This window comes from Lagenorhynchus albirostris, chromosome 7 (assembly GCF_949774975.1).
Source record: "Lagenorhynchus albirostris chromosome 7, mLagAlb1.1, whole genome shotgun sequence".
NCBI lineage: Eukaryota > Metazoa > Chordata > Mammalia > Artiodactyla > Delphinidae > Lagenorhynchus > Lagenorhynchus albirostris.
Genome location: NC_083101.1, coordinates 37,700,773 through 37,723,914, shown reverse-complemented (window position 1 = coordinate 37,723,914; position 23,142 = coordinate 37,700,773). Strand labels below are relative to the sequence as shown.

Genomic DNA, 23,142 nt, shown 5'->3' with positions numbered 1-23,142 from the left:
AAGTCTTTACATGTTTGTTTATTTCTAATTTTCATATTTAACACATTGTTAACAGAGCTCAGAGGACTCAAGCCAGGCCACAATACAATAACAACCATTTGAAAAACTCCTTGATAAGTGGTTCACAAGAAGTGACCTTGTTATCAAACGCTTCTGCACCCAGGAGTTTTGTGTTCCCAAAGAAACACAAACCTGAGTGGAAGCTACACTGTAAACAGGGTGGTGCCGGGCTGAGCCAACTCTCTGGCAGGAGCACACGGGAAGAGCACAAGCGGCCTCCAGCTCTCCTATCCTTGTAACATAGAGAATTGATTATAAAAAGAGAATCAATTCTGCAATCTGGGTGTGACAGTGGCACTTTGGAGTCATTTAACTGTAATATGACCCCACAGGACAATTCAGTGTTAAACAGTGATTACGTTATTCAGTGGAGTCCAGGCTGTTACATATAGAATCATAGACTGTCAGGACCAGAAGGGCCTTAGGGATCATTTTCTTCAGCACCCTCGTTGTACAGATTAGAAATGCCTAAAGGAAGACAGGGACTTAGTCAAGGCTCTTCAGCTGTTCGGGGTAGATTTAAGATCAGACTTTGAGCCTCCTGACACTACACTCCTCCAACGTGCTGGGCAGAAGCCAGCAGCCATGCGGAGGGCCTGACCTGCAGCATCCTTTCCTGCTATCCAGGACAGCAATGCAGCACCCCCTGCCTGAAGCTAAGGTAGCACCGAGCCCCTTATTGCACTAAAGTTAAGATTCTTATAAAACCAGAATCTCACAAATGATCAGGAAAAGAACTACACGCCTAAAGTTATGTTTTTGCTTTGTCAGCAATTAAAGTATCATTGGCCTGGATTTTGTTGATACACGTTTTTTTTCTCTATTTTTTTTTTTTTTTTTGATATTTAATCCCTTTAGACCAGCAAAGAATCATCTTTTCATTTGTGGCAGAAAACTAGGCAGAAGAAATAAATCTAACAGAAAACATTCTTATTTCCTAAGAATGCTGCAACGATTAAAGTACAGTTAAATCCAAGGTCTTCAGTGATGCAATTTTCATTCTAATCCACATCCCACAATATTATTTATTGTTAACACCACTGACTTAGCTTAATAATTACCTGGGTAATAATTTAAACAAAGTGCTTCCAACCGGCATGATATACAATTTGCTTTGTTGAGTGTTTTTTTCCCTTTACCTTGGAAAATGTCATAATAGACAGCTATATTCATAATAGTCTCCTGTGTTTAAAATCTGGTTCCTGGAAGTGATTCATACCCGTCAACTATTAGCTTTGTGGTGACATTTTGCAGAAACATCAACAACACCTCGGATGCATCTCCTTTGTTTGTCAGTAAAGGTATTTTGCCAAAGTTCACAGTGAACAAGCATCATTACCAGTTTTTATAAAAACCATGTTTGTTTCTCCAACCACTGCTGAGAGACAAGACAGTGTTTTCCAATGTAGATTCATGTTATGGTCAAGAAACCTGGCACACACAACAGCTAAGTGAAACCTCAATCCTGCATCCAGTTTCCGAAATGTAAGAGATGGAGAACAGCTTCCACTATATTCGAACCATCTTTGGCATTTGTTTTACAAAGTAACGCCCCATAGGTCTGTAAAAAATATAAATACACCATTAAATGAAGGCTTTAATTAGGTTTCCTGGAATGTTAGCTTTTAAAACCAATAAAATAAAATAAAAATACTCCCCTTTTGAGTATGCTAAAACTAATAGCTAAGAAATTGAATTCAAAGTTTCAGTACTTTAAAAAAAAACAGGTTTGAGCCTAGTTATTCCAGGAACAACTCCTAGTCAGAGGATTTTTATTTTGCATCCCCCCCAAAAAAAAACCCGTAATACAAAATTTCATGTTTTAAGGTTCTTATTTCCAAGAGTCACACGTGCTACCAAGTGTTCTCTATCAAATAATTTGAGAGAGAGAAAAATGATAGCTTAAGGTAACCACTCAGGAATTAAATGTCCATCTAAAGTATGTCATGAATTGGGAGGTTGGGATTGACATATATACATTAATATGTATAAAATGGATAAATAAGAACCTGCTGTATAAAAAATAAATAAAGTATGTCTCCTTTTGGCCAGAAGCTAACACACATTCCCCTTCACCCTATCATCTCTTCCTATCAAGATTCAACAGCCTCTCTGTCACTAAAACCTATGGACATTTTCTAGTCCTCTATTTTTCAACCCCCCAGCGGTTATGCATATAATCATCGATCATACCACTCTCCTTCTTCAAACCCTTTAATGCTTTCCCCCATCCCTCTCAAGTAATACGGAAATGCTTACCTGGCCAACAAGGCTTAGCTTGTATGTGGCCCCAGCCAACTCCCCAGTTTTACCTGTCACCACTCTCCCTCACTCACAACGCTCAAGTTACCCTGGCCGTCCCTCTATTTCCCCAATGCTCCGAATTCCCTCCCACCTCAGGACATATGCATCTACTGTTCCCACTACTAAGTCATCCCCTACCCCACTAACACCCTTCACCAGGCTGACTTTTACCTACCTTCTAGATTTTTAGGTAATCCTCCCTTGAAGTTAAGTGTTTTCTAACTCTGAAAAGTCGATATTAGGTTTTCCTATTATAAAACCTCTTGACATATGTATTTTCCCAGTATAGCACTTGCCACAGCTGTAATTGACCAAGTTACTTTTGTGTGTCTTTGTCTAACAAGCTGGAGACAATTTCCCTTAGGAAAGGAGAACTGTGTGTGCTGTGGGGCTGGGTGTGGGCGACACAGACCTGTGTGGGATACGGGCAGGATGTGATGGGTGCTCCGGAGCAGAGAGAAAGGGAAGAACCGAACAACAGGCAAAGACTACTGTGAAACCTTTACCCGTGAGCCCCCAAATCCACAGAAAAGCTTAAAAAAAAAATGAATATATTTCTAGTAGAAATGGGTAGTGCTGCTACCTGGCACAGCCAGGATGTTATGGGGTGAAATAGAGACTGCCTTTGAGGATGCAGGAGGGTGGAGGTCAAGAGATGCATAATAAGGAAGCAAACCTCGGGAAATCTGAGAAATCGTGAAGAGGGAATAAAACTGGCCTGCAGCCAGGAATTCTGAAATCTCTAGAGGGACACGTGGATTACATGTGTTTAATATCTATCTGCCCCGGACAGTAAACTACGTGACGGCAAGGACAGTCTGCTTTGTTCTCTACCCTTTGCTCAGCTCACAATGGAGTGCTTTTCACATGGTGGATACAGTTAAATATGTGTTGAATCAATCTCTTCTGTATTGCATTGCCTAGTTTTGATGTTTATCATATTTGGTTCAAAGTTCTAAAATTTAAAACAAGTAATAATTCCAACTTAAAATAGTGAGGTTGGGACTTCCCTGGTGGTCCAGTGGCTAAGACTCCAAGCTCCCAATGCAGGGGGTCCAGGTTCAATCCCTGGTCGGGGAACTAGATCCCACATGCCACAACTAAGAGTTTGCAAGTCGCAACTAAAGACCCCGCATGCCACAACTAAAAGATCCTGCACGCCGCAACTAAAGATCCCGTGTGCCACGACGAACACGCGATGCAGCCAAATAAATAAATAAATAATACTTTTTTAAGATAGTGAGCTTGAAACTTCTTTTTAAAGTTAACATGTATATGCTACAGAGCAGTCCTTTCATGGTACTGACGACAGACAGCAACGATAGCAACATCAGGTCAGACTGTTATGGTAAGAACCTCTTATTTAACCCAAGGAGCATCTGGTTCCTTGTTTGGGTAAGACAAGGCACAAGAGGGCCATGCAGCCTTCTGATACAATGATAATAACGAGAGAATAAACATTACCCACAATAACAATCTGGACAGAAACAGGGTCCAACCACTATACAAATGCATAACCAAAAATAATTTTACACTATTCCAACTGAATACAAACCTTACAGAAAAGAAGAAGTCTTCCAATTCCCTTCACCCCTTCACCCAGGTGACACACAGCACCACCTGCTGCCCGTTGGCACAGGGACCCTCTGGAACCAAACCCATGTTTTCAAAATAGGACACCCATTCTTTTCCTTTTACCCACATTCCAGGACTAGAGAAGGGTTCCAGGAGCTGGGGAAGCGTGAGGAGGAAGACGGGATAATTTTGCCTCCTCTTTGTCACTGACACTCAGTGGGGGAAAACGATCACTGATGCTTTTACCTCTCTAAGGGATTTAATTCTTGGTGCAGTTACTAACAGTTATGGGCCAGACAGGCATGGGGGCGGGGGCGCTGGGAGTTCTGCCTGTATAAGGACAGAAGACCCATCAAACTGAGTGGAGGTCCGTCAAACAACCTCTTCAGCTAAGGTTGACAAAAGTGGAAGACCCCTTCCAGCGTGGACCCACTCTCACTCTTACCATTTTCTCCAAGGTACCCTGGGACGTGTTTTTGTCCCTCTGCTTTAGCAGCGTCATGAAGATCACCCTTGTTTCCTACCAACACGATAGGAGTGCTCTCATGGGCTGCAGCCTACCACGAAGAAAAGGAAAAATTGTGCACACGTCACACATTGGACAAGTTATGAGGATGATGACAACAAGAACTACCATTTCCAAATGCCCCTTAAGTGCCACGTGATGTATACACAATATCTTCAAACCTCAAACTATCTCTAAAAGGAGTCAAACTTTCTCCCATTGCCAGGTGAGAAAACTGAAATTCAGAGAGGTTAAATAAGACCTTGGAAGGACCAAGGCCAGGGTGGTCCAAACTGATTCCATCACCCTTGCCACTATATAAACCAATAAAACTCAAGAGGCGTGACCACAAAACTCTACTCGGCTGTGGTGCCCACATAATTTTCCACAACTTTCACTCCAAACAGTGGTGATTACAAATCAACTTCATTACCTCAGGTATAAAACGCACAAGAATTCCCTCAGCTACAATGGGACAAAAATGGAGTCTGGGGCTTCCCTGGTGGCGCAGTGGTTGAGAGTCCGCCTGCCAATGCAGGGGACACGGGTTCGTGCCCCGGTCCGGGAGGATCCCACATGCCGCGGAGCGGCTGGGCCCGTGAGCCATGGCCGCTGAGCCTGCGCGTCCGGAGCCTGTGCTCCGCAACGGGAGAGGCCACAGCGGTGAGAGGCCCGCGTACCACAAAAAAAAAAAAAAAAAAAAAATGGAGTCTGAAAGTTCCACACTCACTGCTCTCTGGTTTATAGCAAAAGCAAAATACAAGGGCCCTAAAGGTCAACATTTTTCTTGAGAGGAGTCACTGAGCGATCACTCAACGTAACAGACTCTTAAGATTAATGCCCCCAAATCAGCACAGCACGCTGTCACACAGCCCCGACACTCACAGGGGAGCTGGCGAGCGCAGCGGAAGCGCTGAGAGGCAGGGTTAAGCTTGAGACCCCACCAATCCCACCACGTGGCCGCTCACTGGCTGCATGAAGTCAGGCAAGTCTGTTCCTGGTTCTGCCTCACCTTCCCTATCTGTAAAATGAAGGGATCAGCAAGGGCACATCCCCCTTCAGCAGGCGGGATGAGAAGGGAGGACAAGCAGACAACCCTTGCTCTGGATCCTGAACAAGAGAGACAGCAGCCCTGACTGAGACGTGGGGAATGACCCTTTGCGGTGCCTAAAGACATCCAGGTGTTCATCCACTTCGGTGTCACACCTGATACAGCATCAAGAAATGAGCCTCAGGAACAAGGAATCTGTATTCGACTTCCTTTCTTTTCAGACCATTTTCCTCCAACTGAACGTACCAGAGTGAAGTAAAAGCGAAAGGGAGAAGGAAATGAAAGGCTTTCCCTAAAACTGGACACCCCACCCATTAAGGTGTTAAGTAATTGCGTTCGGTGGGGAACTGCTCAGGATCCAAGGGGGCATCACGTGGAAGCCATGAATCAAATATTTGCTTAAGGGCTTCCCTGGTGACGCAGTGGTTGAGAATCTGCCTGCCAATGCAGGGGACACGGGTTCGAGCCCTGGTCTGGGAGGATCCCACATGCCGCGGAGCAACTGGGCCTGTGAACCATAACTACTGAGCCTGCGCGTCTGAAGCCTGTAATCCGCAACAAGAGAGGCCGCGATAGTGAGAGGCCCGCGCACCGCGATGGGGAGTGGCCCCCGCTCATCGCAACTAGAGAAAGCCCTCGCACAGAAACGAAGACCCAACGCAGCCATAAATAAATAAATAAATTTTAAAAATTAAAAAAAAAGGACTACTTAAAAAAAGAAAAAAAATATATATATATATATATATATTTGCTTAAGTAAGCCAAGGGTCTGAGCGTCTAAATGACTTCCCAAAGTCATACAGGAACATACTGGCACCTCCTTCAAGTCCTGACTCAAATATCACCTTCTGGTGTGGCTACCCTGACCACACTACCTGCAGCCCCCTGCCTCACCGTAAGGCCCGTTATCCAGCCCTCTTTTTGTTTTCATAACATTTATCACTTTCTATCATTCTACTTATTTTATTTAAGTTTGTTGTGTGTTATGCCTCCCCCACTGGAGCACAAGCTCCATAAGGGTAGGGCTCTGTTTTATTAATGGATATATTGCAAGCACGAGTCCAGTACACACACAAAGCAGGTATTTCAGAAATATTTTTGAATGTGTAAAAGAGATCAATATTGTTTGAATATTGTAAATATTCAAACAATAAATGATTTATGACAGGTAAGTAAATGGTCTTCATTTTATTATAAGATTGTGTAACCCAGTGATTTTCAATCGAAGTGTATTAATTATTCATTCAGAGGGTCCATTCACCACTGACATTCTACTGCTTCTCAACCCTCTGGCTTATCCCAACGATCTCACCATTAGTTTCTACCCATATTTATAGTGGTCATATAAATCATCCCAATACAATTTCCTCAAATTAGAAAAGGTAAGCCATGGCAAAGGTTCACGGTGATAGGTGAAAAGTCAAACGCCAAGTGGCATCTAATTTTTTCTACATAACAAATTCAAGAATTCGTCTTGAATACAGTTTTCTTCCTTTTTAGACCATATGAAAGGTAATACGAATAGCTAAAAAGGTCACTTATCATATGTAGGTGCGTATTTAGCAAATTATGGCCATGGGGCCCCTGGCACAGGCCACAGCTGGTCACTAAGGGCTATTTCAACCCTGTGGCCGACCCTGCCTTTTGTGCCTCCTTTCCTTGAATATAATCCAAAGTCTTAAAATGAAGACCAAATCCAACAGTTCCAACAATAAAATGTTTTGCTACAGATCTTAAATATCTGTAGGTATGAGTGAGCTGGGATTATCCATTCTCACCGGATTCTCCGAACTCACTGGTCTATCCCAGGGAGGTCATCTGTTCCCCTGAGTAGATGCCTCTCCTCTACGCACTAACTACCCTGGAGATCCTTTCTTGACATCAAAAGATTTTTTTTCTTAATTTGCTGCACACTCTGGTGCTTAATCAAAGGAGCAACCGATGTTGAATCAGGAGGTCCCATTTCCCCTTCTACTCCTAACCCCTAAATAACCAAAAACCAGTGTCATACACTTTCTATGCCTTAGGTTTCTCATAAAAAGTGAGAATAACATTACATTTCTTACTTCCTTTCTCAGATATGTTACAGAGATGAATATAACATGTGGGAAATTTTGTGAAATAAAATACTATATAAATGTCAACACGCTTTCATTGTGTTTATAATAATTTTAAGTCGTGATATTTCAGTTGAACAAAATGCATGTTTATTTATCATTGTCTAAGTCTTACTGCAATTTCAACCAGTCATTTCTTAAATCACTTCTCTAGTTAGAAAGAAAACACTCATTCTGGTGATTTACAGGGTATGAAATAGGCCCAACTGAAGAATCTAGAGGCTAACCTGAGATCAGACAGCAATCAGTTCTCTGTTCAGCCACCACTGCACTTAAAGCCTGTTAAAATTATAGATAACAGACTTACTCGAAAAATTGTATTAGCCACCAGTTTTGTTTTGTTTTTCTCCGGGAGAGCATGCTAAACCATGGCTTGAACTGTAGTGTCACGGTTATTAATGACTGTTGGTAGCACACTAACCGTGGTCAAAATCATTTCCTACTTTAAAAAGTATTTACCATGAAACCAAAGGATATGAAAGCTCCCCAGATGAAAGACACCATCTTACTGGAGCAAAACAAAGCACAGACAGTTACCACACATGTTTAAAATACCAACTGGTTATTTCAGTGGTACTTTGAGATACGTAAATCACCCAAATCACTACCAGAAAGAATAAGGTCGAGAACACAGGTCTCTATGCTATAGAATTTGGACCTGGCACAAGCTCACACCCAGGTGGTATCTCACCTATGCCTCTAGCACACATGGAGGCCCTATTATACCTCCAATCACACTACACACCCAGCCCCATCACCCCCTTGTTTGTGAGAGCTGCTGCTCCTTCTTGGGCTGCCTGAATTTTCATTCACTGCCCATGGGGTTCTGATTTTATCTATAAGAAAACACAGAAGTTATCTTTTTTCCCCAGAAGCTCACTTGAGTAGTGTCCTTGGCTCAGTGGGAACTTGCCCAGCTACTAAGGAAGAGACCAGTACTGCCAGATGCCACTGGGAACCCCACATCTCACATCCAGTTCTTCCTGATGGCCTGGATCAGTGGCTTCTAATCAAGTTCGTTTTGACAAAGAAGAGAAAGTGCATTTTCCAAGACAGCCTGTGACTCTCCTGTGTAACTCTTTTGTTTCTCTGTTTTCACTTCTTACCTCAACCGTACCTTCCCATTCTCGTACATTGAGAAAGCTTTTCTCACATGTAACATCATACAGCAGCAAAACACCATCTGCTCTTCTGAAGTAAGACTTAAGCAATACTTCTGAATCTGGAAGAGAGAAAAGCAGATAAGTAACAGTTCTAATCAGTCAGTCAGTTTGGGGCTGCCTCATTCTTCAACTCTTTGATGCTCACTTTCTTCTCATCTTCTAAAATAACCCCCAATTGAGAAGAATCTAATAGCAGCCTATTACTGTGAAATAGCCATCCCCGAGGCCTAGAATGACTTGGTGAATGGTAACAACATAAGAATCTGGGCTGCAGATTTAGAAAAGCAAATCATTTTCTCCACCAAACAATCCCAAGAATGTCTACAAGCCTCAGAGCATAGCTTGAGAGCATAAGTTCTAAAGATTTCAGCCTCAGCAGCAAGCTACCAAATCCCATGTGGAGGTACAGAGAAGGATGGAAGAAGAGGCACATCAGAGAAAAATTATTTTGGGGGTGGTGGGTAGGGAATACTGTGCGTGGGTGGGAGAAGAACTACCCATGTGCAACACCACAGGGCACATACACAGGGTACGGGGTGCTCACCAGAGGAAGAGCACACCTCCACCCACATGTCCTAACTCTAAACCAGGTGCAGCACTTTACAGGACCTTAAATAGGGCCATGTCAACCACACATATATTTTAAATGGCTTGTCTGTGCAAACCTCAGCAGAATTCAAAGCATTATGGAAAGCACTTGCCTCTCCTGCCCAGCCGTATCCCAGTGCTGCAGGGCTGTTAGCTCTCCATCTACGACGAGAGTTTTCAATTGAAAATCAACTTCTGAAAAAAATATAAGAGGACATGGAGAACATGATGTAAATAATTCCATCAGTTTTTACTTTCAAGCCTTATTTGGATGAGACAAGGGCCAGTAAGCCAAAGTTCAGCGAGGTAGAGAGAAATGAATCTGGCCTTCAAGAGGAGTAACCTTCACAAACTAATTATAAGTCAGACCACAGACATGTGCACAGATGCACATCCGCAGGTTGGCTGACTTGGGGAAGGATTTGATCTACAGACAAAAGGAAAATCTATGTTCTATTTGCCCATGTAATTAGACGGACTCAGTTATATCTGTGTGTGTGCATGCACATAAATGTCTATGTATATATGTATATATGCAGGTATACTCTGTGTATGTATATAGGATACGCTCTCTAGCAACCGAACCAAATATTGTGGTATTTTTATGAATCAAACTGAAGTGAACTTTCAAATTTGTTATCTTGAAGGGTATAACAGAGAACCACAAATTTACAAAGACATCCACTGTGTAAACCCCCCAAGTGGTAAACCGGGCCCAGATGTAAAACTGGGTTCCAGAAGTAAACCCTCAGATGTAAACCCCCCCAGTCGTAAACATGGGGCCCAGATGTAAACCTGGGTGGAAGCCATAACCTGCTCAGACGCCAGCCGAACCCCACGATGCTGCGCGCAGGAGCAGAGAAGGCGAGCGCCCAACGCCCCACATGACTCACACCCAAGCCCGGACCTCAGGCGACTGCAACTGACCTGGAAGTCCCTGACAGGAGGCCACCCCTCAGGTGTCTCCGGGACCCAAAGAGAGGAGCCCCCGACAGGATGCCCGGCCTTCAGGCAACTCCGTGACAGGATGGCTGACCGAGCCGTGCAGCTGACAGGGTCTTGGTGCTCCGGCCGGGTGTCAGGGCTGTGCCTCTGAGGTGGGACAGCCGAGTTCAGGACATTGGTCCAACAGGGACCTCCTGGCTCCACGTAACATCAAATGGCAAAAGGTCTCCCAGAGATCTCCAACTCAAAGCTAAGACCCAGGTCCACTCAAAGACCAGCAAGCTCCAGTGCTGGAAACCTTATGCCAAACAAGTAGCAAGACAGAAACACAACCCCACCCATTAGCAGAGAGGCTCCATAAAATCATAATAAGGTCACAGACACCCCAAAACACAACACCGGATGCGGTCCTGCCCACTGGAAAGACAAGATCCAGCCTCATCCACCAGAACACAGACACTAGTCTCCTCCACAAGGAGGCCTACAACCCACAGAAACAACCTTAGCCACTGGGGGCAGACAACAAAAACAATGGGAACTGCAAACCTGCAGCCTGCGAAAAGGAGACCCCAAACACAGTAAGTTAAGCAAAATGAGAAGACAGAGAAACACACGGCAGATGACGGAGCAAGATAAACACCCACCAGACCAAACAAATGAAGAGGAAATAGGCAGTCTACCTGCAAAAGAATTCAGAGTACTGACAGTAAAGATGACCCAAAATCTCAGAAATAGAACGGAAAAAAAACAAGAAACATCTAACAAAGACCTAGAAGAACTAAAGAGCAAACAAACAATGATGAACAACACAATAAATAATTAAAAACTCTCTAGAAGGAATCAATAGCAGAATAACTGAGGCAGAAGAATGGATAAGTGACCTGGAAGATACAATAGTGGAAATAACTACCAGAGAGCAGAAAGAAGAAAAAAGAATGAAAAGAAATCAGGATAGTCTCAGAGACCTCTGCGACAACATTAAATGCACCAACATTCAAATTATAGGGGTCCCAGAAGAACAAGAGAAAAAGAAAGGGGATGAGAAAATATTTGAAGAGATTATACTTGAAAACTTCCCTAATACAGAAAAGGAAATAGTCAATCAAGTCGAGGAAGCACAGAGAGTTCCATACAGGATAAATCCAAGGAGAAACACTCCAAGACACATATCAATCAAACTATCAAAAATTAAATACACACAAATAAATATTAAAAGCAGCAGGGGAAAAGCAACAAATAACATACAAGGAAATCCCCATAAGGTTAACAGCCGATCTTTCAGCAGAAACTCTGCAAGCCAGAAGAGAGTGGCAGGAAATATTTAAAGTGATGAAAGAGAAAAACCTACAACCAAGATTACTCTACCCAGCAAGGATCTCATTCAGATTCGACAAAGAAATTAAAAACTTTACAGACAAGCAAAGACTAAGAGAATTCAGCACCACCAAACCAGCTTTACAACAAGTACTAAAGCAACTTCTAGGCAGGAAACACAAGAGAAGGAAAAGACCTACAATAAAAAACCCAAAACAATTAATAAAATGGTAAAAGGAACATACATATCAATAACTACCTTAAATGTAAATGGATTAAATGCTCCAACCAAAAGACACAGGCTTGCTGAATGGATACAAAAACAAGACCCATATATATGCTGTCTACAAGAGACCCACTTCAGACCTAGGGACACATACAGACTGAAAGTGAGGGGATGGAAAAAGATATTCCATGCAAATGGAAATCAAAAGAAAGATGGAGTATCAATTCTCATATCAGACAAAATAGACTTTAAAATAAAGACTATTACAAGAGACAGAGAAGGACATTACATAATGATCAAGGGATCAATCCAAGAAGAAGATATAACAATTGTAAATATTTATGCACCCAACATAGGAGCACCTCAATACATAAGGCAAATACTAACAGCCATAGAAGAGGAAATCGACAGTAACACAATCATAGTAGGGGACTTTAACACCCCACTTTCACCCATGGACAGATCACCCAAAATGAAAATAAATAAGGAAACACAAGCTTTAAATGATACATTAAACAAGATGGACTTAATTGATATTTATAGGACATTCCATCCAAAAACAACAGAATACACTTTCTTCTCAAGTGCTCATAGAACACACTCCAGGATAGATCATGTCTTGGGTCACAAATCAAGCCTTGGTAAATTTAAGAAAATTGAAATTGTATCAAGTATCTCTTCTGACCACAACACTATGAGACTAGATATCAATTACAGGGAAAAATCTGTAAAAAACACAAACAGATGGAGGCTAAACAATACATAACTAAATAACCAACAGATCACTGAAGAAATCAAGAGGAAATCAAAAAATACCTAGAAACAAATTATAATGTAAACACAATGACCCAAAAACTATGGGATGCAGCAAAAGCAGTTCTAAAGGGAAGTTTACAGTGATACAATCTTACCTCAGAAAACAAGAAACAGCTCAAACAACCAACCTAACCTTACACCTAAAGCAATTAGAGAAAGAAGAACAAAAATTCCCCAAAGTTATCAGAAGGAAAGAAATCATAAATGATGAATTGGGAGATTGGGATTGACATATATACACTAATATGTAAAAAATGGATAACTAATAAGAACCTCCTGTATAAAAAAATAAATTAAATAAAATTTTAAAAAAATAGAAATGAAAAAGGAGAAGTAACAAGTCACACTGCAGAAATACAAAGGATCATGAGAGATTACTACAAGCAACTGTATGCCAATAAAATGGACAACCTGGAAGAAATGGAAAAATTCTTAGAAAAGCACAACCTTCTGAGACTGAAACAGGAAGAAATAGAAAATAAGAACAGACCAATCACAAGCACCGAAATTGAAACTGTGATTAAAAATCTTCCAATAAACAAAAGCCCAGGACCAGATGGCTTCAAGGTGAACTCTATCAAACATTTAGAGAAGAGCTAACACTTATCCTTCTCAAACTCTTCCAAAATATAGCAGAGGGAGGAACACTCCCAAACTCATTCTTTGAGGCCACCATCGCCCTGATACCAAAACCAGACAAAGATGTCACAAAGAAAGAAAACTACAGGCCAATATCACTGATGAACACAGATGCAAAATCCTCAACAAAATACTAGCAAACAGAATCCAACAGCACAATAAAAGGATCATACACCATGAACAAGTGGGGTTTATCCCAGGAATGCAAGGATTCTTCAATATATGCAAATCAATCAATGTGATAAACCATGTTAACAAATTGAAGGAGAAAAACCATATGATCGTCTCAATAGATGCAGAAAAAGCTTTTGACAAAATTCAACACCCATTTATGATAAAAACTCTCCAGAAAGTAGGCATAGAGAGAACTTATCTCAGCATAATAAAGGCCATATATGACAAACCCACAGCCAACATCATTCTCAGTGGTGAAAAATTGAAACCATTTCCTCTAAGATCGGGAATAAGACAAGGTTGTCTACTCTCACCACTATTATTCAACATAGTTTTGGAATCTTTAGCCACAGCAATCAGAGAAGAAAAAGAAATAAAAGGAATCCAAATCAGAAAAGAAGAAGTAAAGCTGTCACTGTTTGCAGATGACATGATACAACACATAGAGAACCCTAAAGATGCTATATCAGAAAACTACTAGAGCTAATCAATGAATTTGGTAAAGTAGCAGGATACAAAATTAATGCACAGAAATCTCTGGCATTCCTATACACTAATGATGAAAAATCTGAAAGAGAAATTAAGGAACACTCCCATTTATCACTGCAACAAAAAGAATAAAATACCTAGGAATAAACCTACATAAGGAGACAAAAGACCTGTATGCAGAAAACTGTAAGACACTGATGAAAGAAATTAAAGATGATACGAACAGATGGAGAGATACACCATACTCTTGGATTGGAAGAATCAACATTGTGAAAATGACTATACCACCCAAAGCCACCTACAGATGCAATGCAATCTCTATCAAACTACTAATGGCATATTTCACAGAACTAGAAAAAATTTCACAACTTGTATGGAAACACAAAGACCCCAAATAGCCAAAGCAATCTTGAGAAAGAAAAACAGAGCTGGAGGAATCCTGCTCCTGGACTTCAGACTATACTACAAAGCTACAGTAATCAAGACAGTATGGTACTGGCACAAACACAGAAATACAGATCAATGGAACAGGATAGAAAGCCCAGAGATAAACCCACACACATATGGTCGCCTTATTTTTATAAAGGAGGCAAGAATATACAATGGAGAAAAGACAGCCTCTCCAATAAGTAGTGCTGGGAAAACTGGACAGTTACATGTAAAAGAATGAAACTAGAACACTCCCTAACACCATACACAAAAATAAACTCAAAATGGATTAAAGACCTAAATGTAAGGCCAGACACTATCAAACTCTTAGAGAAAAACAAGGCAGAACACTCTATGACATAAATCACAGCAAGATCCTTTTTGACCCACCTCTTAGAGAAATGGAAATAAAAACAAAAATAAACAAATGGGACCTAATGAAACTTAAAAGCTTTTGCACAGCAAAGGAAACCATAAACAAGACAAAAAGACAACCCACAGAATGGGAGAAAATATTTGCAAATGAAAAAAATTTGCAACTGACAAAGGATTAATCTCCAAAATTTACAAGGAACTCATGCAGCTCAATATGACAAAAACAAACAGCCCAATCCACAAATGGGCAGAAGAACTAGACATATCTCTAAAGAAGATACACAGATTGCCAATAAACACATGAAAGGATGCTCAACATCACTAATCATCAGAAATACAGATCAAAACTACAATGAGGTATCACCTCATACCGGTGAGAATGGCCATTATCAAAAAATCTAGAGACAATAAATGCTAGAGAGGGTGTGGAGAAAAGGGAATCCTCTTGCACTGTTGGTGGGAATGTAAATTGATACAGCCACTATGGAGAACTGTATGGAGGTTCCTTAAAAAACTAAAAGTAGAACTACCATATGACCCAACAATTCCACTACTGGGCATATATCCTGAGAAATCCATAATTGAAAAAGAGTCACATACCACAATGTTCATTGCAGCTCTATTTACAATAGCCAGGATATGGAAGTAACCTAAGTGTCATCAACAGATGAATGGATAAAGAAGATGTGGCACATATATACAATGGAATATTACCCAGCCATAAAAAGAAACAAAATTGAGTTATTTGTAGTGAGGTGGATGGACCCAGGGTCTGTCATACAGAGTGAAGTAAGTCAGAAAGAGGAAAAACAAATACCGTATGGTAACACATATATATGGAATATTAAAAAAAAATGGTTCTGAAGAACCTAGGGGCAGGACAGGAATAAAGACGCAGACGTAGAGAATGGACTTGAGGACATGGGGAGTGGGAAGGGTAAGCTTGGATGAAGAAATTGGCATGGACATATATACACCACCAAATGTAAAATAGATAGCTAGTGGGAAGCAGCAGCATAGCACAGGGAGATCAACTCGGTGCTTTGTGACCACCTAGAGGGGTGGGTTAGGGAGGGTGGGAGGGAGACACAAGAGGGAGGAGCTATGGGGATATATGTATATGTATAGCTGATTTACTTTGTTATAAAGCAGAAACTAACACACCATTGTAAAGCAATTATACTCCATAAAGATGTTAAAAAAAAAAAGACACCCCTTGTGAAGAGGGTAGTCAATCTGTTCTAACGTTTCTGGTTATCAAAATAAGAACTCTTTAGATGAAGAAAAATAAATTATAATTTGCATATTTTCAAGTACTTTTTCTGATTATTATGCAAATTTGAGAAACCATGACACTACCTTTTCCTTGTTCTGAGAGGTATTATTCATATATTCTGTGGTGAGGGAGGGGAGGGAACATACACCCAGCCATGATTTTGAACATAATGGCAAAAAGGCCATCAGTAAGATCACTTTATCAACATCCAATGACACCTGATAAGAAAGGCTTTCCCTGGGCACCCTGTGTAAAAGTGCACCTCTCCCAAACCTTATTCTTTCAATTCGCTTTTCATCCATTTCCTTCCTTTGGATGTAAGTTCCTTTCAGGCTGGGACTTCGTGGATTTTGTTTACTGCGTGCCCGTACTCCTACAACAGTATGTGACTCACAGCAGGACTCAGGAAATGCTTGCTGCATAAATGAATCTGTCATTTCTGGCTCTAAACTTTGTTTGGTTGATTTCGCTGGGTAAGTAAATACCTAAGTCCTTTGTTAGTCTTCCTTTCCCAAATTTAGGCCTTAGCCAAAACAGAGGAGGACTATAGACAAGGACAAACACACACACCTACCTATATATATATGTATTGTACAGAGACAGAGAAAGGGAGAGATCCATGTATCTGTGTATATAATCCCTAAAGAAAACAGAATCAAGCTAAAGAAGTTCTTTTTGCCATTATCCACTGACAAAGGAACCATACCCAGGGTGGCACTTGTACTCCCTCAAAATTCATCCTTGCAAAGTCTCATGAGGAAACTTGGCTTCCCCACTGGAGCATCCCCGGCCAGCACAATCTTGTAAGCCTTCTGCAAGCCGTAGGATTTATGGTTACCATCCACCATGTCCGTCTAGGGAAAGAAAGCCACAGTGGATGGCAAAGGTAGTGCCAGCTTTCTTCCTAGTAAGTTATATGGCACAAAAATGAAGTGTTCATGAATAAAAGTGCCCCCAAAGCCACCTGCCTGTGGTGAAAGGGCCGAGATGGGCTTTCTTGAGGAGCTAATAACAACGTGGCCTTCACTAGCAGACCCCTCGGGCTTCTAATCCAGGATGGAAGCCACACTTTCTGAGCCACCTTCATCCCTTATATCAGGAACCTGTTTTTTTATTAAAAAGTCAGCCATTATAAAGCAAAGTCTTTCATTACACATATACATCATGAAGTAAAAAGAAGAAAAATATGCACCTGAATCTACAGTCAACGCTGTTATGGAACCAAGTGGCCTCAAAAGGAAACCTGTGAGAGTTTTCCCTAACTTAGTAGAGAAAAACATTCTCCTGTGTTTCACATGTATGACCTTTAAAACAATGCCCATGACAGATAAAGGTCAAATAGGGTGATATATGTATTTCTACTGAAGATCAGGCCTAGGAGAGCAGTGATTTCGGGGCTCACATCTGTGTCTGAAGTATCACCCCCAAAGCTCTCCTGCAAGCTCTGCAACCTTCAGAATCTCCTCTGCTGCTTGTACTCCACCTCCGAGTCATACTCGGAATCTTTCAGGGTAGACAAGCTGTTCTCGGGCAGGCTGTCAACATCACAATTCATTCTCCGCGTGGGATCACAAAGGGCCAGCGAGCTGCAGTCCTCACCCGTGTAGGGAGACTGGGATGACCGGGTGACAAAGGAGAGGACCGCTACCTAAGGGCTGGCGATACTCAAGATGACACAGCAGTGGAATCAGACAGCAATAGAATCAAGAAGACCGATAATCTCATTCTTCCCAAGAGCCACAATGTATTCCACGATTAAGCATCAGGTGAAATAAAATCCTCAGAGCAATATCAGTTCATTCTATGCAACAATCAATTAAGATAAAGACATTTAAATCAAACATTTAATAAATGAAGCTATCTTCTAAAAATCACCATCTTTATTTCCTGATACAAAAAGAATTAGAATGCCCAGGATGCAAATGCAATCTCAAGTTGTATTAAGAAAATGTATACAGAACATGTGAACCTTTCTACTCTAATGTGGTCAGACCATATTCTGAACAGCGTATCCATTTCTGGATAATATCTCTACTGAAAAGGGATGCCAAGGGCTTCCCTGGTGGCTCAGTGGTTAAGAATCTGCCTGCCAATGCAGGGGACATGGGTTCGAACCCCAGTCCGGGAAGATCCCACATGTCACAAAGCAACTAAGCCCGTTCACAACTACTGAGCCTGCGCTTTGGAGCCCACAAGCCACAACTACTGAGCCCGCATGCCACAGCTACTGAAGCCCATGTGCCTAGAGCCCATCCTCTGCAACAAGAGAAACCACTGCAATGAGAAGCCTGCACACTGCAACGAAGAGTAGCCCCCCGCTCGCTGCAACTAGAGAAAGCCCACGTGCAGCAACGAAGACCCAAAACAGCCATAAATAAATAAATATTTTTTTTAAAAAAGGGATGCCAAGAACCTGGATGAGAAAGGCAACTGATGACGTGAGACTTAAAACATTCAGGTCAGTGCACTCGGCTTAAGCTGTAATGGTTTCTCTCTTCAAACACCTGAAGAACTGACATAGGAAGAATACATTCTCTCAGGTTGCACAAGACAAAATAAAGGCCAACTGAATTTTTCTGGGAGTCACATACCTAATCAACATGGTGAGAAATGACAGGTAATTAGAAATGTGTCGCCCTGTGGCCATCATCAAAAAATCTACAAACAATACATGCTGGAGAGGGTGTGGAGGAAAGGGAACACTCTTGCACTGTTGGTGGGAATGTAAATTGATACAGCCACTATGGAGAACAGTATGGAGGTTCCTTAAAAAACTAAAAATAGAACTACCATGTGATCCAGCAATCCCACTACTGGGCATATACCCTGAGAAAACCATAATTCAAAAAGAGACATGTACCACAATGTTCATTGCAGCACTATTTACAATAGCCAGGACATGGAAGCAACCTAAATGTCCATCAACAGATGAATGGATAAAGAAGATGTGGCAGGAATAAAGACGCAGAAGTAGAGAATGGACTTGAGGACACGGGGAGGGGAAAGGGGAAGCTGGGATGAAATGAGAGAGTAGCACTGACTTATATACACTACCAAATGTAAAATAGATAGCTAGTGGGAAGCAGCTGCATAGCACAGGGAGATCAGCTCAGTGCTTTGTGACCACCTAGAGGGGTGATAGGGAGGGTGGGAGGGAGACGCATGAGGGAGGGGATATGGGGATATATGTATACATATAGCTGATTCACTTTGTTATACAGCAGAAACTAACACAAAATTGTAAAGCAATTATACTCCAATAAAGATGTTAAAAAAGAAAAAACAAGGGCTTCCCTGGTGGCACAGTGATTAAGAGTCCGCCTGCCAACGCAGGGGATGCGGGTTCGAGCCCTAGTCCAGAAAGATCCCACGAGCCGCAGAGCAACTAAGCCCGTGTGCCACAGCTACTGAGCCTGCGCTCTACAGCCTGTGAGCCACCACTGCTGAGCCTGTGTGCCACGGCTACTGAAGCCCAAGCACCTACAGCCCATGCTCTGCAACAAGAGAAGCCACCGCAATGAGAAGCCCACGCACTGCAACGAAGAGTGGTCCCTGCTCGCCGCAACTAGAGAAAGCCTGTGCACAGCAACGAAGACCCAACATAGCTGAAAATAAATAAGTAAATAAATTTATGAAAAAAATAATAAAATAAAATAAAAGTAAACTATTCTTATCTGCCCAAAGAGTATTTTCATTACAATTAAATATGTAAAAATATAAAATAAGTTATATTTTTGCTAGAGTTCTTAGAAAAACAACGAAACTAAAACAAATATACAAGATAAAATCCAGTAAGGCCGCAAAAGCAATAAAATTAAATTTACAAGATGATTTTAAGTTTTTTTAAAAAATTGTTATTGAAGTATAGTTGATATATATTATATAAATGACAAGTATGCAATATAGTGATTCACAATTTTTAAAGGTTATACTCCATTTGTAGTTATTGTAAAATACTGGCCATATTCTCTATGTTGTACAATATATCCTTATAGCTTATTTTATACCTGATAGTTTGTACCTTTTAATCTCCTACCCCTATATTGCCCCTCCCCACTTCCTTCTCCCCACTGGTAACCACTAGTTTGTTCTTTATATCTGTGAGTCTGCTTCTTTTTTGTTATACCCACTAGTTTGTTGTATTTTTTGGATTCTACATATAAGTGATATCATATAGTATTTGTCTTTCTCTGTATGACTTATTTCACTTAGCATAATGCCCTCCAAGTCCATCCATGTTGCCGCAAATAGCAAAATTTTATTCTTTTTTATGGCTGAGTAGTATTCCATTGTATATATAGACCACATCTTATTTATCCTTCCTTCTTTGATGGACACTTAGGTTGTTTCCATATCTTGGCAATTGTAAGTAATGCTGCTGTGAACACTGGGTGCATGTATCTTTTCGAATTAGTGTTTTTGTTTTTTTCTGATATATACCCAGGAGTGGAATTGCTGGGTCATATGGTAGTTTTAGTTTTTTGAGAAACCTCCATACAGTTTTCCAGAATGGCTGCACCAATTTACATTCCCACCAACAGTGTACGAGGGTTCCCTTTTCTCTACATCCTCACAAACATTTGTTATTTGTGGTCTTTTTGATGACAGCCATTCTGACAGGTGAAATCTCACTGTGGTTTTGATTTGCATTTCCCTGATGATTACCAATGTTGAGCATCTTTTCATGGCCCTGTTGACCATCTACATTTCCTCTTTGGAAAAATGTCTATTCAGTTCTTCTGCCCAATTTTTACTCAGGTTGTTTGTTTTTTTGATGTTGAGTTATATGAGCTGTTTATATATGTTGGATATTAACCCTTTATGAGTCATACTATTTGCAAATATTTTCTCCCATTCAGTAGGTTGTCTTTTCATTTTGTTTATGGTGTCCTTTGCTGTGCAAAAGCTTTTAATTGTTTCTTAAAAACAAAAAGGAAGGAAGAAAATAATCATTGGAGGCTTGCAGTTCAATACGGTGGACAGAACACATGAATTTATCTTCTTTCCCTTTTGAGACCTCATTAATATGAAATTCCAAAGGAAATAAGCCAATAAAAGTTAAAAGACATGGTGTGGGAAGGGGAAGCTGGGGCGAAGTGAGAGAGTAGCATGGACACATATACACTACCGAACGTAAAATAGTTGGCAGGTGGGAAGCAGCAGCACAGCACAGGGAGATCCTCTCGATGCTTTGTGACCACCTAGAGGGGTGGGATAGGGAGGATGGGAGGGAGGCTCAAAAGGGAGGGGATATGGGGACATGTGTATGCATATGGCTGATTCACTCTGGTGTACAACAGAAACTAACACAGTACTGTGAAGCAATTATACTCCAATAAATATCTATTTAAAAAAAGTTAAAAGAATGGAAGAGGAGCCCATCAGCAGTAAACTGATTTAAACACATTGCTGGAAAAAGGAAACTGGATGGTAATGTGCTGACAAAGAGAAGAGAGTTGGGGAAAAGGAGGTCCAGAAGATGTGTGTTGAAGGTCCCACTGTAGAACAAAGAAGAGACAACTGGTCATGCAGAACCCCAGAGAGTGAGAAGGGGGGCTGAAAATAGAGATTAAAATTGTATACTAAGGCACACTGCCTCTCAAGCCCATAGCTGCTCTTACTCTAGGAAAGAAGAGCAGATAAGCCAGAGCTGATTCCAAATGCAACAAGACAGGGTTTGCCTTTTTAAAAATAACTGAATGATTCCCGAAAGGAAAGCTAAGGTTTCTCTCTAAACATCCATACCCCATGCACCTAGTAATCCGGGTCCCCTGTCTGACAGCCAGCTTCACACACAGAGCTCCAAGGAACACCATCTCTCAGAGGAGATGCCTTGAGGTAAACAGATCTACTTGCTACATCAGCTACCTAAAATGATCTGAAATTCCAAGATGACATCTGGGTAGCAAGTTTAAAAAGCAATCAGTCCAATAAGAATAGAAATTTCCTGGACTCCAAAATTAGTACTTTCAAGGAGAAAAAAACAAATTCCATGCACTGCAAAGAATAAGTAAGTTGCAAGGTATCAGTGATATCATGAAGATGGCAGAGTTTCTTTTTACAAGAAACGAAAAACTCAACCAGAGAATCCAAGAGAAATAAGCAATTTTACAAGAAAGTCATGAACCAAACACAAAACCAATTAAGAGGTAGCAAAACTTGGAACTGGAAGTACATAAAGGGGATTCATCTGACCACAAAGCTGGGAACCTTCTCTTTTGAGTGGCATAGGAATAATGACTGGAGAGAAAGAAATGAGTTTCTCAGAACCAGTGGCATAAGGTGTTGACAATTATACTAAATTGGTAAACTTCTGTATAGTTCTTTACAGCCTTTAACATGCTCTCCCATAAATCATCTCCTACTCTCTTACAGGATAACCCTAAGAGGCAGGCAGGAAGTCTGGTATAAACGCGAAAGCACCACCCGTGTAAAGACAGAAAGACAACCCATTGCTTATTAGCTGAGTGACTTTGAACAAGTTATTAAACCTGGAACTCATTGTTCCCATCCATAAAAGTGGGGAATTTGCACTTTCCTCAGAGAAAGTTTGAGAATTGATTTTTTTTAATTATGAAAAAGAGCTTCATAAACTACAAAATCAATAAAATGTTAGTTATTAGGGTTAGACAGGACAGTTTATTATTAATCCCCATTTACAGATGAGAAGCTAATGATCAAAATGAGGAAGTCAATTGTCCCATGTATTACAGGCAGAAATTGGCAGGTCTTGATAAGGACTCAGGTCTCGTCACTACTGACTCTCACTGTTCAGGGCCTGTTTGGTCTTCATCATATGCTGTATCAGGGCAAGAAACTCTGTCTCCTTTTGCAAACATTCTCTTAGTCTAAGATTTGGGATGACATGGAAATAAGTAAAGACAGTGGCTAGGAGAATCTGTGACTCTAGCATAAAGCAAAGGATTGGTCCATTCAAATTCTGTAATAAAAGCTTAGTATGTATGGTCTAATGACCTGTGGAAATCAAATATAAGGTTGACATTGATAATAATTTTCCAAAAAGGATATGGGGAGAATTCTTAATAATTCAGAGGTTTAAATAGCAATAACCCACAAAATGCAGTTAACTGTCAAT

General features: G+C 41.0%; 1 pseudogene; it reads right to left on the bottom strand.

Annotated features, from left to right (window-relative positions):
- Nucleotides 1–481: 481 nt before the first annotated feature.
- The window catches only part of LOC132522614 (ras and EF-hand domain-containing protein-like), a 45,963-nt pseudogene continuing 23,302 nt past the window's right edge, over nt 482–23,142 (bottom strand).